The 15,341-nt window shown below is 36.4% G+C and overlaps 1 protein-coding gene across 2 annotated transcripts in view; it reads right to left on the bottom strand.

Moving 5' to 3' along the window:
* The window catches only part of HPSE2 (heparanase 2 (inactive)), a 634,074-nt gene that overhangs the window by 601,751 nt on the left and 16,982 nt on the right, over positions 1 to 15,341 (bottom strand). The gene's annotated exons all lie outside the window — the stretch shown is intronic.

The raw sequence follows: 15,341 nt of genomic DNA, 5'->3' as shown, positions 1-15,341 counted from the left end.
CCAAAAGGCAGAGATATCTACCTTTCTTTCCTTTTCTACACGTCAGAGTAGACAATTGAGGAGAAAAGGACCTCATGATTGGGAGGAGAGGAGACGGCCTCATTAAAAAGCATGAATTCACTAAGTCATTTTGTCATTGTGTGGAAATTTTAACAAAGTGCTCTCTGCTGCAAAGTCTGATGATTGGATAGTGGGGGCTACACAAAATGACATCAGACCCCCATGAAGACTGCAGCTTAACTCTAAGTTAGGAAATACCAATATTCGTGTCCTGAAAGAACTTGACCACATGGTACAATTCTATGTCAAGCACGGTTTTTCTCTATTGTTTTGTTTGCCTGTTTGTTTATATTTGCCTATGTAGAACATAATCTCCTGAATGAGCTCTGACTGTAGCGCAGAAGGGAACAGCACAACTCATATGGGTCCTTTTTTGAGATAAGAGACCCCTGAAATATCCTAGAGTGTCTTGCCTCCCTCTGAAATAATCAACCACCCTGCCTGATGGGGAGTTAGTGTTCTCTTAGTCACAGGGAATCCAAGAGATATTCTGGCCAGCATAGGAAGTAGAGTCTCTTCAATCTTCTGAGTAATAGTCTAGACAGATGCTTCTGTTACCATACATGAATCTCCCCCCCACTGCCTGCCTCTCTGTGTAGTCTTTCTAATTTCATTTGGTACAGTTTTCCCTGCCACAGGTCAGCTTTACAGAGCAATCATGTAATGACTCGTCTACATGAAGAGAATAAATATCATTTGTTAAGTACTAAGCTTTGGGCATTGTGTTAATACTTTACATATTGTGTCATTTAACCTAGCATGTCATGACATATGTATCACACTTCATTGCACAATACCCAATGTGGCAGTATGGAATAATAATTAAAAGTACACGTTCTAGAGCCAAACTACCTGAGTTAGATTTTTTTACTTTACCACATATAAGTTGAATAATCTTGGAGAAGTTATGTAACTTCTTCATTCCTTTAGCTGCCACATTTGTAGAGAGAATGAGAATCTATTTCACAGAATTTCTGTGAAGATTAAATGAGGTGCTCAATAAATGTCAGCCATTTTTATTTCTGTGACAAATTTAAAAACTAAGACCTAGCAAGACCAAATGACTTGTCCAAGATCATACAGCTAGAGTTCAAAGTAGGTCTGCCAGACTCAAAAGCCAATGTTCTGGGGCGATCCCTGGGTGGCTCAGTGGTTTAGCGCCTGCCTTCAGCCCACGGTGTGATCCTTGGAGTCCCGGAATCAAGTCCCACATTGGGCTCCCTGCATGGAGCCTGCTTCTCCCTCTGCCTGTGTCTCTGCCTCTCTCTCTCTCTCATGAGAGACACAATCCCTATGTCTCTCATGAATAAATAAAATCTTAAAAAAAAAAAAAAAAGCCAACATCCCTCACTGCTATATCACACTGATGCAAAAACAACAAAAAAAAACAAAACAAAACAAAACAAAAAAACCCCACAACTCAGACCCAGAGTTTCTCAAAGCATGCTTTGTGGAACACTGATCTCATGAAATATATATCTTATCCCTCTTCCGGAGATTCACACTGCATGTTAGATATTAAAAACTCCTTAAAAAAACACTTTGCTTTAACCTAATGTTTCACAAACATATTTGACAAATCATATTTCATAGACATTCAGGATCACTGGGACATCCTTTGCTAAAAACTTAAGGAGCTAACTGATCACAAATAAAATATGGGTAATGTTGGCAAGAATTATTTCAAATGTCCTGACTTCCACAATTAGCATGTACACCAATTATTACCTACAGGTGTAAACGAACTGTATTATAAGAAAGAATAAAATTATGACTTATTTACAGAAAAAAACTAAACCATAAAGCTCAGCTTTTAAGAAGAGAGATCCAGAAATAACAGATTACTTGGTTAAGGCAACAGAGCCAGGAATAGACCCCAGTCTTCTGAATGTAACTGTCTTCTATACCTACTGTCTTCTATCTCTGAAATGGGTTATGTTTACACCAGAGATGTGAGGAGAAAATAATGCAACATCTATGTATCGTTTTAATTTATACCTTCTATTTTTATGGATATGCAATATCAAGACTAATAATTAATGCAATAATATAAGTATATAATTTATAAGTAAATACATTCACAAACAAAATTTGTGGGACTACTCAAAAGCTTTTACTAATGGAATTACACTACCAAAAAGTTGGGAGTTCACTACTTCAATCTCTACACCCAGAGAATGACATTCTGCTGTGACAGAAAGCAACAGAATATCTATAATGTTCCCTGGCAGTATCTTTCAAGTATACCTCTCCTTTTAAAGACAAAATAGGGAAGAAAAAATTCTCAAGGCCATCCCAAAATTAAAAGAAATTATTTCATCATCATGTTATGTAAATATTTAATGGCATAAAAATCAGTCTTTCTCTATAGTTCTTAAGCAACTGTCAAAAACAAATTTATAAATTAAATAGAAACAAACCAGAAAGATCCTTAAAATTTAAATTTAACATGATGGATGGTGTCACTTTATTGAAATACCAAATCAACATTCATGATCTGATTATAGTTAAGATTTATGGCACAGGTTATGCTTCAGTTTCCTCATGTAGAAAATACAGAAATAAAAATGTAACTTATTAGCTCACAGTTACAATAAGTTAATGAGCTAATACCTGTAAAATGCACAGTATCTAGTGTATAATAAGCACTCCAAAATAATTATTCTCTATGTTGGCAAATTTAACACCAATAAAAAATAAATTTATTATAAAAAAACAAAATATTAACTATTACCATTATCAGTATCATCATCTTTGTCATTGCCGTCGTCGTCATCATCATCATCATCATCATCATCTTGAATCTCGCATATGCCCTATGGATCATTCAATTCTCCCACAACTTTTCCCTATTGGAACTATTTCAAAATTTTTGTTCCTAGAGCCCTTTCTGCCATGATTTTGAGCTGTTCACGTTACTTATATATTAAGCTAACCCCTGTTCTTTCCCCATAAATCTGAGACAAAGTAGTATGTCTTGACACCAACACAATATTAAAGACCAATAAATAGATAGCAAAATCTTATGGCAGAAGCGTTTATCCAGACGAATTAGAATGTAGCCAGATCCACATATCTATTAGATTATTATTATTATTTTTAAAAGATTACTATTAAGATGAGATATAACATTTTTAAATTCTAGTAAAGAATTCCTGGACACCTGAGAAGACACTGACAATACACATGAACCTCCAAATGTCTTTGGATTCCAGTTAGAGATATACTGTCCCACAGATATATAAGGAGAGATGAACATTTATATTCTGGCTAAGGATGACTGTGTTTTTCATGTTTCCTTACTAACACTGGAATTTGTACATCTCTCCAGGTTAACATTAACATTCAATTTATATGCATTTTATGCATATCTGTCTTTTGTACCAGAAGAGCTCCTTAAAAGCAAGCATTATTATTCATCTCTGAATCACCAGCACTAGCAAATTGCCTTTTCTCCAACACTCGGGAGAATGCCCTACTAACTTTAATAGGTTACAGTAGGAAGAGTACCAAACATGGAGTTCGAACTACCAAGTTCAAGTTCTAACTCTGACCCAACTAATTTCTAAGTCTATTTTTTCTTTTTTTGAAAAAGAGTAAGAGTGCCCCCGACACAGCTATCTGAAAATTAAATGACATCTATGTGTCATTTCCTTAGTAAACAATAACATACCAGATAAATATAACATAGAATTACTAATATAAAATGTGAATCTGCCTAAGGTGAAGTAGATAGAGAGGACGAATCCTTTTCATAAACTCAAAACTACCTGGGCATAACACTACTGAACTATATACTTAAAAGTGGTTAACATAGTAATATTTTCCCTAGGTCACAATAATTTTTAGTAGCTAAAGAGATAGGTTTCTGGAGTAAGAAAAAACTATCAAAAACCGTAACAAAGCCCTGGTTCAAATCTTACTAACCATACCATCTCAAACAATTCACTGTTTTTGAATCTCAGATGTCTCATCATTAAAAGGGGAGTAGTAACTTTCTCTCAGGGTTTTGTAAACATTTAAATAAAACAAACTATAATAAACATTAGCACAGTGTCTGCCACAGAGCAAATGTTTTTAAAAATCAGTTTCCAGGGCACCTGGATGGCTTAGTCAAAACAGCATGAGACTCTTGATCTTGGGATTGTGAGTTCAAGCCCCACATTGGGCGTAGAGATTACTTAAATACATAAAACTTAAAAAGATAATCTTATAGGGGTGCCTGGGTGCCTCAGTTGGTTAAGTACCTGACTCTTGGTTTCAGTTCAGGTCATGATCTCAGGATCATGATATTAATCCCCACACTGGACTCCATGCTCAGCACAAAATCTGCTTGGGATTCTTTCCCTCTTCCTCTCCCTCCCCTTTTGCCTCTCCCCACTCACATATACACATACTCTCTCTAAAATAAATAAAATAAAATCTTTTAAAATATATATAATCTTATTTTAAAAATGTTTCCATCAGTTTGAAATCCTTACTTTCCTCATAATTAGTAAATCTATCCATTTATCAAGTATTAGCTATACATTGTGTGGTTCTTCACCATTTTAAAAGCATGAGGTATGGAAGAAATAAAAGGATAAATAAAAAATATTCCATTCCATTGGATTCCATTTTCAGAGTTTACAATTAAGTTAGGATGCCAAAAATAGTCACAGATAGCACTTTAAACCCCTACTATATTCATATAATAAACTTTAGGGTTTTTATTCTATTGTTATGGTAGAAATCTTTTTTTTCTTGTGGTAAGAACACAACATGAGATCAACCCTCTTAAAATTTTGAGTGTATAATACAGTATTGTTACAGCGGATGTTACACAATGTTGTACAACAGATATCTAGAACTTAATCATCTTGCATAACTCAAACTTTATACACACTGAACAGTAATTCACTAAGTCCCCTTCCCCTTAGTCCCTGACAACCACCATTCTACTCTGCTTCTATGTGTTTGACTATTTCAGATATCTCATAAAAGTGGAATTCTATAGTATTTGTCATTCTATCACTGGCTTATTTCACTTAGCATAATGTCCTTAAGGATTATACATGTTATCACATATAGCAGGATTTTTTTCTTTTTTTATCTTGGCTACTGTGAATGATGCTACAATGAATAAAGGAATGCAAATATCTTTTGAGACCTGACTTTAATTTTTTTAATAAATTTTTAAAATTTCTTTTTTAATTTTTCTTATAATTTTTTTTTATAAGTGGGGCAGCCCTGGTGGCCCAGCGGTTTAGCACCACCTGCAGCCCAGGGTGTGATCCTGGAGACCTGGGATCGAGTCCCACGTCAGGCTTCCTGCATGGAGCCTGCTTCTCCCTCTGCCTGTGTCTCTGCCTCTCTCTCTCTCTCTCTCTCTCTCTGAATAAATAAATCTTTTTAAAAAAATACTGAGAAGTGGTACTGCTGGATCATAGGGTATTTGTTTTTTATTTTTTAAGGAATCTCTATATTGTTTTCCACAGTAGCTACAGCATTTTACATTTTCACCAACTGTATGCAAGGGTTTCAATTTTTTACATACTAACACTTGTTATATTTTGTTTATTTGATAAAAGCCATTCTAAAAGGTATGAGGTGATATCTCATTGTGGTTTTGATTTGCATTTCACTTTTTATTAGTAATGTCAAGAATCTTTTCATATACCCAATTAGCCATCTGTTTGTCTTCTGACCACTTGAATGTCTTTTGTAGAAAAATAATTATTCAAGTCCTCTGCTCAGTTTTAATCAGGTTATTTTGTTTTGGTTTTTTGTTTGTTTATGCTATTGAGTTGAAGTAGTTCCTTATACATTTTGGATAAAAACCCCTTATCAGATACATGCTTTACAAATATTTCCTTCCATTCTATAAGATGTCTCTTTACTCTGTTGTTTCCTTTGCTATGCAGAAACTTGTCGTTTCATGTAATCCCTCTCATCTTTTTTTTTTTTCTTTTGGTGTCCTATCCAAGAAATCATTGTCAAGACCAATGTCATGAAGCATTCCCCCTATATTTTCTTCTAGGAGTTTTACAGTGTCAGGTCTTATATTTAAATCTCTAACCCATTTTGAGTCGATTTGTGCATGATGTAAGATAAGGATCCAATTTTACCCTTTCCCATATGGATATCCAGTGGATATCTGGTTTTCCCAACACCATTTGTTGAAGAGATTGGCCTTTCCCCATTGTGGATCCTTGGCATCCCTGCTGAAGATCAGTTTACTATATATACTTGGATTTATTTCTGGGGTCTCTATTCTGTTCCACTGGTCTAGAAATTTTTTTAAGATTTTTATTTTATTTATTCATGAGAGATACAGAGAGAGAGGCACAAGACATAGGCAGAGGGAGAAGCAGGCTCCCTCTGGGGAGCCTGATGTGTTCCACTGTTCTATGTGTCTGTCTTTATGTCAGTACCATACTGCTCTAATAACTGTAGCTTTGTGATATATGTTTTATTTTATTTCCAGTATAGTTAAAATAGTGTTTTATTAGTTTCAGGTTTGCAATATAGTGAGTGATTCAACAATTCCATACATTATCCAGTGCTCAATCACAGGTTCCCTCCTTAATCCCATCACCTATTTCCCCTATTGTCCCACCTATCTCCTCTGAAGTCATATCATGTACCATTTCTGACCACAATTATATGAAACTAGAAATCAACCACAAGAAAAAATCTGGAAAGACCACAAATACAGGGAGGTAAGTAACATGCTACTAAACAATGAGTGGGTCCACCAAGAAGTCAAAGAACTCAAAAAGAACATGGAAACAAACAAAAACGAAAACACAACAGTACCAAAACTTTGGAATGCAGCAAACACAGTTCTAAAAGGAAATTGTATAGCAACACAGGACTACTTCAAGAAGCAAGAAAAATCTCAAACAACCTAACCTTACACGTAAAGGAGCTAGGAAAAAAAAAAAAAAAAACCCAAAACCAGGAAAAAGAAGGAAATAATAAAAATTAGAGCAAAAGTAAATGATATGGAAATTTAAAAAGAAAAAATAGAACAAATCAATGAAATGAGAAGCTGATTCTTTGAAAAGATCAACAAAAGTGATAAGCTCTAGCTGATTCATAAAAAAAAAAAAAAGACAAACAGCTCAAATAAAATCACAAATGAAAGGGGAAAAATAACAACCAACACCACAGAAATACAAACAAATGTAAGAAAATATAATGAAAATCTATATGCCAACAAATTAGACAACCTAAAAGAAATGTAATATATTGGGATGCCTGGGTGGCTCAGTGGTTGAGCATCTGCCTTTAGCTCAGAGCATGATCTGAGTCCTGAGTCCCTCATTGGGGTCCCTGTGGGGAGCCTACTTCTCCCTCTATGTCTCTGCCTCTCTCTGTGTCTCTCATGAATAAATAAAATCTTTTTAAAAAAGAAATGTAATATATTTTGTTACATTTATATTACATATATTTTGAAGTCAAGAGGTGTGATACTTTCAGCTTTGTTTTTCTTTCTCAAGATAATTTTGGCTATTTGGGATCTCTTGTGGTTCCTAATGAATTTTAGGACTGTTTTATCTATTTCACTATAGAAATAGATGTCAAAATACCGTTGGGATTTGATAGAGATTACATTCTAATTGGATTACATTCAATCTTTAGATCACTTTGGGTAGTATGGGCAACTTAAAGTTTGAAACTTAAACTTAAAAAATTAAGTTTTCCAATCCATGAACACAGGATGTCTTCCCATTTATTTGTGTCTTAATTTCTTTCATCAATGTTTTGTACTTTTCAGTCTTTCATCTTTTTAGTTAATTTTATTCCTAAGTATTTTATTCTCTTTGATGCTTTGTAAATGGGATATTTTTCTTGATTTCCTTTTGGATAGTTCATTATTAGTATATAGAAATGCAACTGATTTTTGTATGTTGATTTTGTATCCTGCAACTTTACTGAATTCATGTATTAGTTGTAAGATGGTAAATTTTATGTTATGTGTTTTTTACCACAATTTTTAAAAATCCTACCTGAGCAAAGAGTGACTCGTTACTATTAATCACTGACTTATTAAAATGTGTTCAGTATGTAGCAAAGTATTATAGGCACCTAGAAAACTAGTGTCCAACATTTTATAAATAATTCCTTGCCCCTATAATCACATTTTTCTTTTTTCTTTTTTTTAAGATTTTATTTATTTATTCATGAGAGACAAACACAGAGAGAGAGAGGCAGAGACATAGGCAGAGGAAGAAGCAGGCTCCATGCAGGGAGCCTGATGTGGGACTCGATCCCGGGTCTCCAGAATCACACCCTGGGCCCAAGGCAGCACTAAACCACTATTCCACTGGGGCTACCCATATAATCACATTTTTCTTTAGGAGTTTCAAAAATATTGTACTGTTCATTTTTAGCTGGAATACTGATGCTCCCCACATATCTGCTGGAGATGTACCTTGAAATATTTTACTAGATATAACAGAGCTTTAGAATCAAAGTGATCTGAATTCCTGTCCTAGTTCTGTCACTTACTAGCTGTACAATCTTGAACAAGTTAAACATTTCTAAGCCTGAGCTTCCTCATGTGTACAATAATAAAAATGTTTCTTACACCTCATAAAATGGTTATGAAAATTAAGTAAAATAGTAGGTATCATGTGGATAAAACATCTGACTCATATTAAATGTTTAATAAAAGTCATTAGTAATAAACAGGCATAGAAAAAGGAGACGGAGGAGGAGAAGAGGTAGTGGGAGAAGGAATAGGAGAACTGGGACATCCACTCACACATCTAGTCTCTATTAAGCAAGAACATATAACTGTAGCACAACAGAGTAGATTTAACAGTGCAGATTAGCTACAGGAAAGAAAATATCCCCTACAGGTTAACTAGATTCATACCTATCTGTCACATAGATATTTTATAAATGTCTGAGAAAGGCTGAAATACAAAAGTGTTTTCTGCCCATATACTAATAATACTTGGGAAACATTTTTTTAACCCCATCCTCATCCATTTTTTTAACCTCATCCAATTTGGCTTTATTTGCCTTTAGGGAGAGAAATCAGGTTAAATGAATGAATGAATAAATGAAGATATACATACATACATAAATAGTGGAAAGGGGGATTATTTCCAGTTGAACTCACAGAGCCAAAAACCTGCTCTGCACTCACTAAATTTTTAAAAATTAAGTTTGACTCATGCCAATGCTATTAATCCCTCAGTTTATAGCACTCTTTGATCCCAGTTACTCTCAAAAAAAAAAAAAAAAAACGAAACCCCCACCCCTCTCCCTTTCATGTTTGAACTGGAACACAAATTAATTGCAAAGGATACTACCCATATCAAATCAATTACCATGTTCCGTCAATTTTCTTTGTAATGACTCCCTAACTATTTTTTTCTTTCCCACTGCTGCTTCATTAATGTAATCTGTTTTCATCTCACTCCTGGATATCTTCACTAAGCCTGTCATTGGTCCCTCTGCAGTTAGAAATCTACAACTGTTTATATTCTGTCCTGTGAGGAACCATGAGATAAATCTCCCTAAAATATCACACCTAATTTTCCTAGTTACAATCATTCCTTGATTCTCTATTTCCTAAAGAATAAAATCCAAACCCCTTAACTTAACTCTCAAGTTTACTATCAGATTGCCCTCCATAATTTGATCCTAAACTCCAATCCAACTTCACCTCTCAAAGAAAGCCTTTTACAACTGGTTCCCAAATGGCCTTCGTATATTGGAAATGGGACTGCCCCAATGGCACATGATTATTATCTTTAGTTCATCAATTCCCAAACATTCAGTAGTTTTTGAAACAAACAAAAGATAAAGAGCATCCCTTCATTTCTAAATACTCCTATAACTAAAAACTGTAGAAAAGGGATCAAAGATTCATATATGCATAAAACAAAATCTACCCTGTATTTCTTCATTCCCCCCAAATTTTACTTCTCAGATTATGCTCACAGTTATTTTCAGAAACCTTTGACTTCCAAAAAATCAAAACTGTCAGAAGATGACCATGACATTGGTCTCCATGGTGGTAACTCATCAGCCTACCAACATCATCAAGATTTTACAACACTCATTTCCATGCCTTTACCACAGCCCCTCATGTACTGCAAATGAGATCACTGGGGGAGCAAGCCAGGGGCTGGAAATAGTGGAGGAAATCAGCTGCCAGGCTGGGGACAGAATCTAGGAATTCTACTCTCTCGTCATATCCAATTACTAAAAATTGTCCATTTAGCTTTTGTCTGTTTTCAGTTTTTCCCCATACTTCTTTCCTTTTGAATAAACAAACTAGCTCTAAGACAGCAAGACTCTCAAGTTGTAAGACTCCTTCTTCACATGCAAGCTGCAGCTCCTCAAGACCTCTATTTTCTACATGTGAATATTTAAATATATTAAACTTAAACATTCTCTGCAGACTAGAGGGCTCCCTTGGTTAATGCTGATTGCAAATGCAGATACAGAAACAACTCCTAGAAAGACAACTACACTCCAGTTACAGGAGTTAAAGACTTGTTTTCCATTGTAATGGATTCCAGACCACCATAACCTAACCTATTCATTATTCTTTCAACAAATATTATTGAGCACATACTATATTCAGACCCACTATAATACAGTGATTTTTTTTTTTATGATAGTCACACAGAGAGAGAGAGAGAGAGAGGCAGAGACACAGGCAGAGGGAGAAGCAGGCTCCATGAACCGGGAGCCCAACGTGGGATTCGATCCCGGGTCTCCAGGATCGCGCCCTGGGCCAAAGGCAGGCACCAAACCGCTGCGCCACCCAGGGGTCCCTAATACAGTGATTTTTAAAACACCACCATACATTCAAGGGCAGAGATACAAGGGAGAGGTCCAGACTACCATGAAGTGTGGAGTGAGTCATCCTTAGGCATCATTATTTTATTGTAAGAAGATCATTTGTCCCTCTCTGGCTTTTAAATGTTGTACGAGTGTGTTTAAAACAAGAATTCAATACAAGTAAGTAAGCATTTTTGACCATACACTACGGATCATTGAACTAGATATTATAAGATTCTAAAAAGGATTGGGAATAGCCATGTATTGTTGAAAAAAAAACATAGATTAACTTCACTTTCCTCATCTTTAAATGAGGATATTTGGAAAATCTCTGAGGAATAAATGAGATGTAATATAAAGTACCTTGCAGAGGGCAGGTGCTCAAGAACTGTTTATTCTTTCTTTCAAAGAAATTAGGGCACTGACACCAATTAAGAGGTTACCATTTTAGTAAAAGGCCTAAAAGAGTAAGATCGACAATAAGAACAAAGGGAAAGTGAGAAATACCAAATGCAAAAAAAGACAGTTGGCATTACATCAAAAAGGCTTCATTTTACACATGAACTAAAAGTAATATTCTTTTAGGAACAAACAAAATGTGATATATCCATACAGTGGGATATTATTCAGCAATACAAAGCTATAAGTACTAATATAGCTACAATAAGGATAAGCCTTAGAAACATTATGCTATTCCCCACAAATATCAGAAAGGGAGACAGAACATAAGGACTCCTAACTCTGGGAAACGAACTAGGGGTGGTGGAAGGGGAGGAGGGCAGGGGGTGGGGGTGAATGGGTGATGGGCACTGGGGGGGGGCACTTGACAGGATGAGCACTGGATGTTATTCTGTATGTTGGTAAATTGAACACCAATAAAAAATAAATTTATTTAAAAAAAAAAAAAGAAACATTATGCTAAGCTAAAGAAATCAGTCCCAGGGATGCCTGGGTGGCTCAGCAGTTGGGCGTCTGCCTTCTGCTCAGGGTGTGATCCCAGGTCTGGGGTCAAGTGCCACATCAAGTCCAGCATCAGGCTCCCTGTGAGGAGCCTGTTTCTCTCTCTATGTCTCTGCTTCTCTCTGTGTGTCTCCCATGAATAAATAAATAAGGGATCCCCAAACCTCAGCGGTTTGGCGCCTGCCTAGCTGTTTCTCTCTCTATGTCTCTGCTTCTCTCTGTGTGTCTCCCATGAATAAATAAATAAGGGATCCCCAAACCTCAGCGGTTTGGCGCCTGCCTTTGGCCCAGGGCGCGATCCTGGAGACCCGGGATCGAATCCCATGTCGGGCTCCCGGTGCATGGAGCCTGCTTCTCCCTCTGCCTGTCTCTCTGCCTCTCTCTTTCTCTCTGTATGACTATCATAAAAAAAAAAAAAAAAATGCTCTAAAATTGATTGTGGTAATGATTGCACAACCCTGTGAATATACTAAAAGCCATTGAAGTATATCCTATAAATGGTATGTGAATCATACTGAATGCAAATTGTATCTCAATGATAGTGTTTTTTTAAAAGATTAAACGAAAATAAAATTAAATTAAATTAACTTAAATAAAAAGATTAAATGAGAAATGCCTATAGTACCTTGGTAGAACTCAATAAATGTAGTGTAGGTTGATAACGTTACTGATTACTGTTTCCAGAGGAAAATACACTTACTGTCTATTTTTTTATGCATGCTATTGATGATAATTGCCTAGACCCTTAATCTCAAAATTATAAAGCCATTCTGTAATATAGAAACAACTTAAGAAATCTCAGCATGGTCTAATAACCTAAATTCTTATAAACATTTACAACAACCAGAAATAACAACAGTAAATTTGTCTGGTGATACCGATGAAGTTGTTCTCAGGTACTTCAGGTAAACTTTACTGCTTCTTCCTCTGTAATTTGTCTATTCATCTTTATATTATCATTATCTATTGTATATGTTATTTTTTCCTACTAAGTCTTAAGTTCTATCAGAAGAAAAACTATATATATCCCAATCATTTTTGTATCCTTTGGGAGATTGCAATACTACTACATAGAAGGTACTTAATAAATCTTTACTGAATGAACATTTAACTGAAAATTCAAGGATTTCTTGTAAATTATCATCTATCTAAACTCCTGTTTCAAAAAGAGTTTTGAAAGCTGACCAACTTAGCAATTACACCCAGTATTCCTACCTAAAATGTGAAAATGCCTTAACGACTAGTTTTGTCACAGACCTGAAGTTCCAAGGGCTCTCAAGAACATGGAAATATTCTCAAACAGGTCATTTAGCCCTGGGAAAACACTGAAAAGTTCATACAATCAGCCCATGATCTCTGCCATCATCACTAAAGTAAAATGGATGAGAAGGCCTTCCCAGCTCCTCATCCTGCTGCTGCCTTTCGGTGAACATTTTCTGCATCTGGCTACCATAGGCAGTAATATTAATAATTAGCAGAAAAGCCTTGCTACTCTAAGTATGGTCCCCAAACTAGCAGCACGGGCAAGACCTAGGAGTCTTTTAGAAATGCAGAATCTCATTTTTAACTAGATCCCCAGGTGACTTGCGTTCCATGTTAGAATTTAGGCATCACTACAGCAGAGCTGGCTATGCCAGGGCTCTAGAGTCAGACTGCCTAGGTTTGAACTCCACAACAGACCAGAAAGGGTACCTTAGGCAAATCACTTCACCCAGAGGTTCTTACCATGTTGTGCACTTTAGAAGTACCTGAAGAGATTCTTAAAAATCACAATGCCTTAGCCTCTCCCCAGGGATTGATTTAATTAGTCTAGGACCTGATATTTTTAAAGCTCCTCTAGCTAATTCTATTGTGCAGCCAGAATTGAGAACCACTGACTAACATCTCTAGGTTTCATTCAAATGGGACAGTTAAGAGTATCTGCATCAGGGGGTGTGAGAGAAAAAAATCTGATCATCTTTGAAAAGCTTTTGGCCCAGTACCTAGAATGTGTAAGTACTCAATAATCAGTAGTTATTATCATCATACCTGGAAATTTGAAAAATGAATTGTTCCGGAGAAAGAATAAAAAAGAACAGGCTCAAATGTCTGGCCCCATCCTACAGGGAAGGTACCTGCCAAACTCAAGAGGCTCCAAAGAAAGGACACAATCAAAGAATGCATTATCCCCAGGATGAGTGTTTCCTAGCAGCAAACTGTTGATTGAATGAAGCTTCAAGGAAACTATAGTGTGTCAGGGAAGGGGTAAGCCATCTCTGCAAGGTGTCGGAAAAGGCCAGCACCCTCACTTGGAATGTATTGCGGGAGGGTGGGGGAGCACTGTTTCAGCAGTTCTGTAAGACAGGAAATCCCCCTACCACACCTCCCTGATTTACACGGATTCCTGATACACACCACATGTGTCCTCAACTCTCTTTCTCCCTCCCCCCAAGTTTTCAATCATTCTGTTCCACATTTAGGTGATGAAAGCTTAAAACCTGTGGTTATAACTTCTACGAGAAATTTCATTTTGAAAGCTTGCTAAATTTCAACTTTATTGCCATGAGGAAAACAGAAGAAACAAAAGACCTCAGTCATCTACTAACACAAAAACCCCTAGTGAAGACATTTAATAAGTGTAAGTTTTCTGTTGTGAGTTGTTGAAAATCCTGACCTTTGGACTGGGGTGCCATTCATTTGCTTCTACAAATGGTCTATGAAACAATAGCATTTACTTGTGTAATGGTTTTAGGTTACGTGTTTAGTTTCACCTGTGGATTTTAACTTGGCTCAGCCTAGCCTGGAGTTCCTTTTGAATCTTACATCTCACTGGATTTAACCTGAGTCTACTCTTCCAAAGGGATTCACAATGGCCAGGCAAATAATTCAAAATCTGTCTTTTCAACAATTGCAAGGAAATAAACACCCAGACGAAAACAGCATACCTGTTAAGGCACTGAGAGATACATATAGATTTATTTCAAAAGTGATTACAAAGATTTTTTTTTAATTGTGCATGGTTTGGTAACTATTAACACCAAAAAGCTCATGTTCTATTTCTAACTTCTCTGCCTACTTACTATGGGCCTCCTCAGGGTAAATGAAACAGACTCCTCCACCCTTTCACTGAGTGCACTGTAATAGCTAATGAATGTCTACATTGAAAAGGCTTTTCAATTTTTTGCTGGAAGTCTCCTCAGAGATATGGGCATCCCACAGAGTGCTCTCAAAGTCCCCTGGTCCCATTCTCTGGATTATTTCTAAACTTACCCTGGGTTTGGATCTGGTCTAAAGGGAGTCTAGGATTCAGGTGCTGTATCTCCAGTAATAGCATTCTGTGGCCTGTCCACCGTGTTGTCAATGAAGAACGGTTCAAAAAGACACAAGAACCCAGGACTAAACTGGACCCCAGCACACCTTCAAGCAAACACACCCTCTCACAAAAGTCATAGACCCATTCTAGCCTCCCAGAGAATTTGCTGCAGAGTGACCCAATCATGGAAGAATACTAGTGCCCATGTGGCTCACTGTAGTGCAGTGAGGGACTATCA

This window comes from Vulpes lagopus, chromosome 2, assembly GCF_018345385.1.
Source record: "Vulpes lagopus strain Blue_001 chromosome 2, ASM1834538v1, whole genome shotgun sequence".
Taxonomy (NCBI): Eukaryota; Metazoa; Chordata; class Mammalia; order Carnivora; family Canidae; genus Vulpes; species Vulpes lagopus.
Note: the sequence above shows the minus strand (reverse complement) of the source record. Positions and strands in the feature narration are given on the sequence as shown.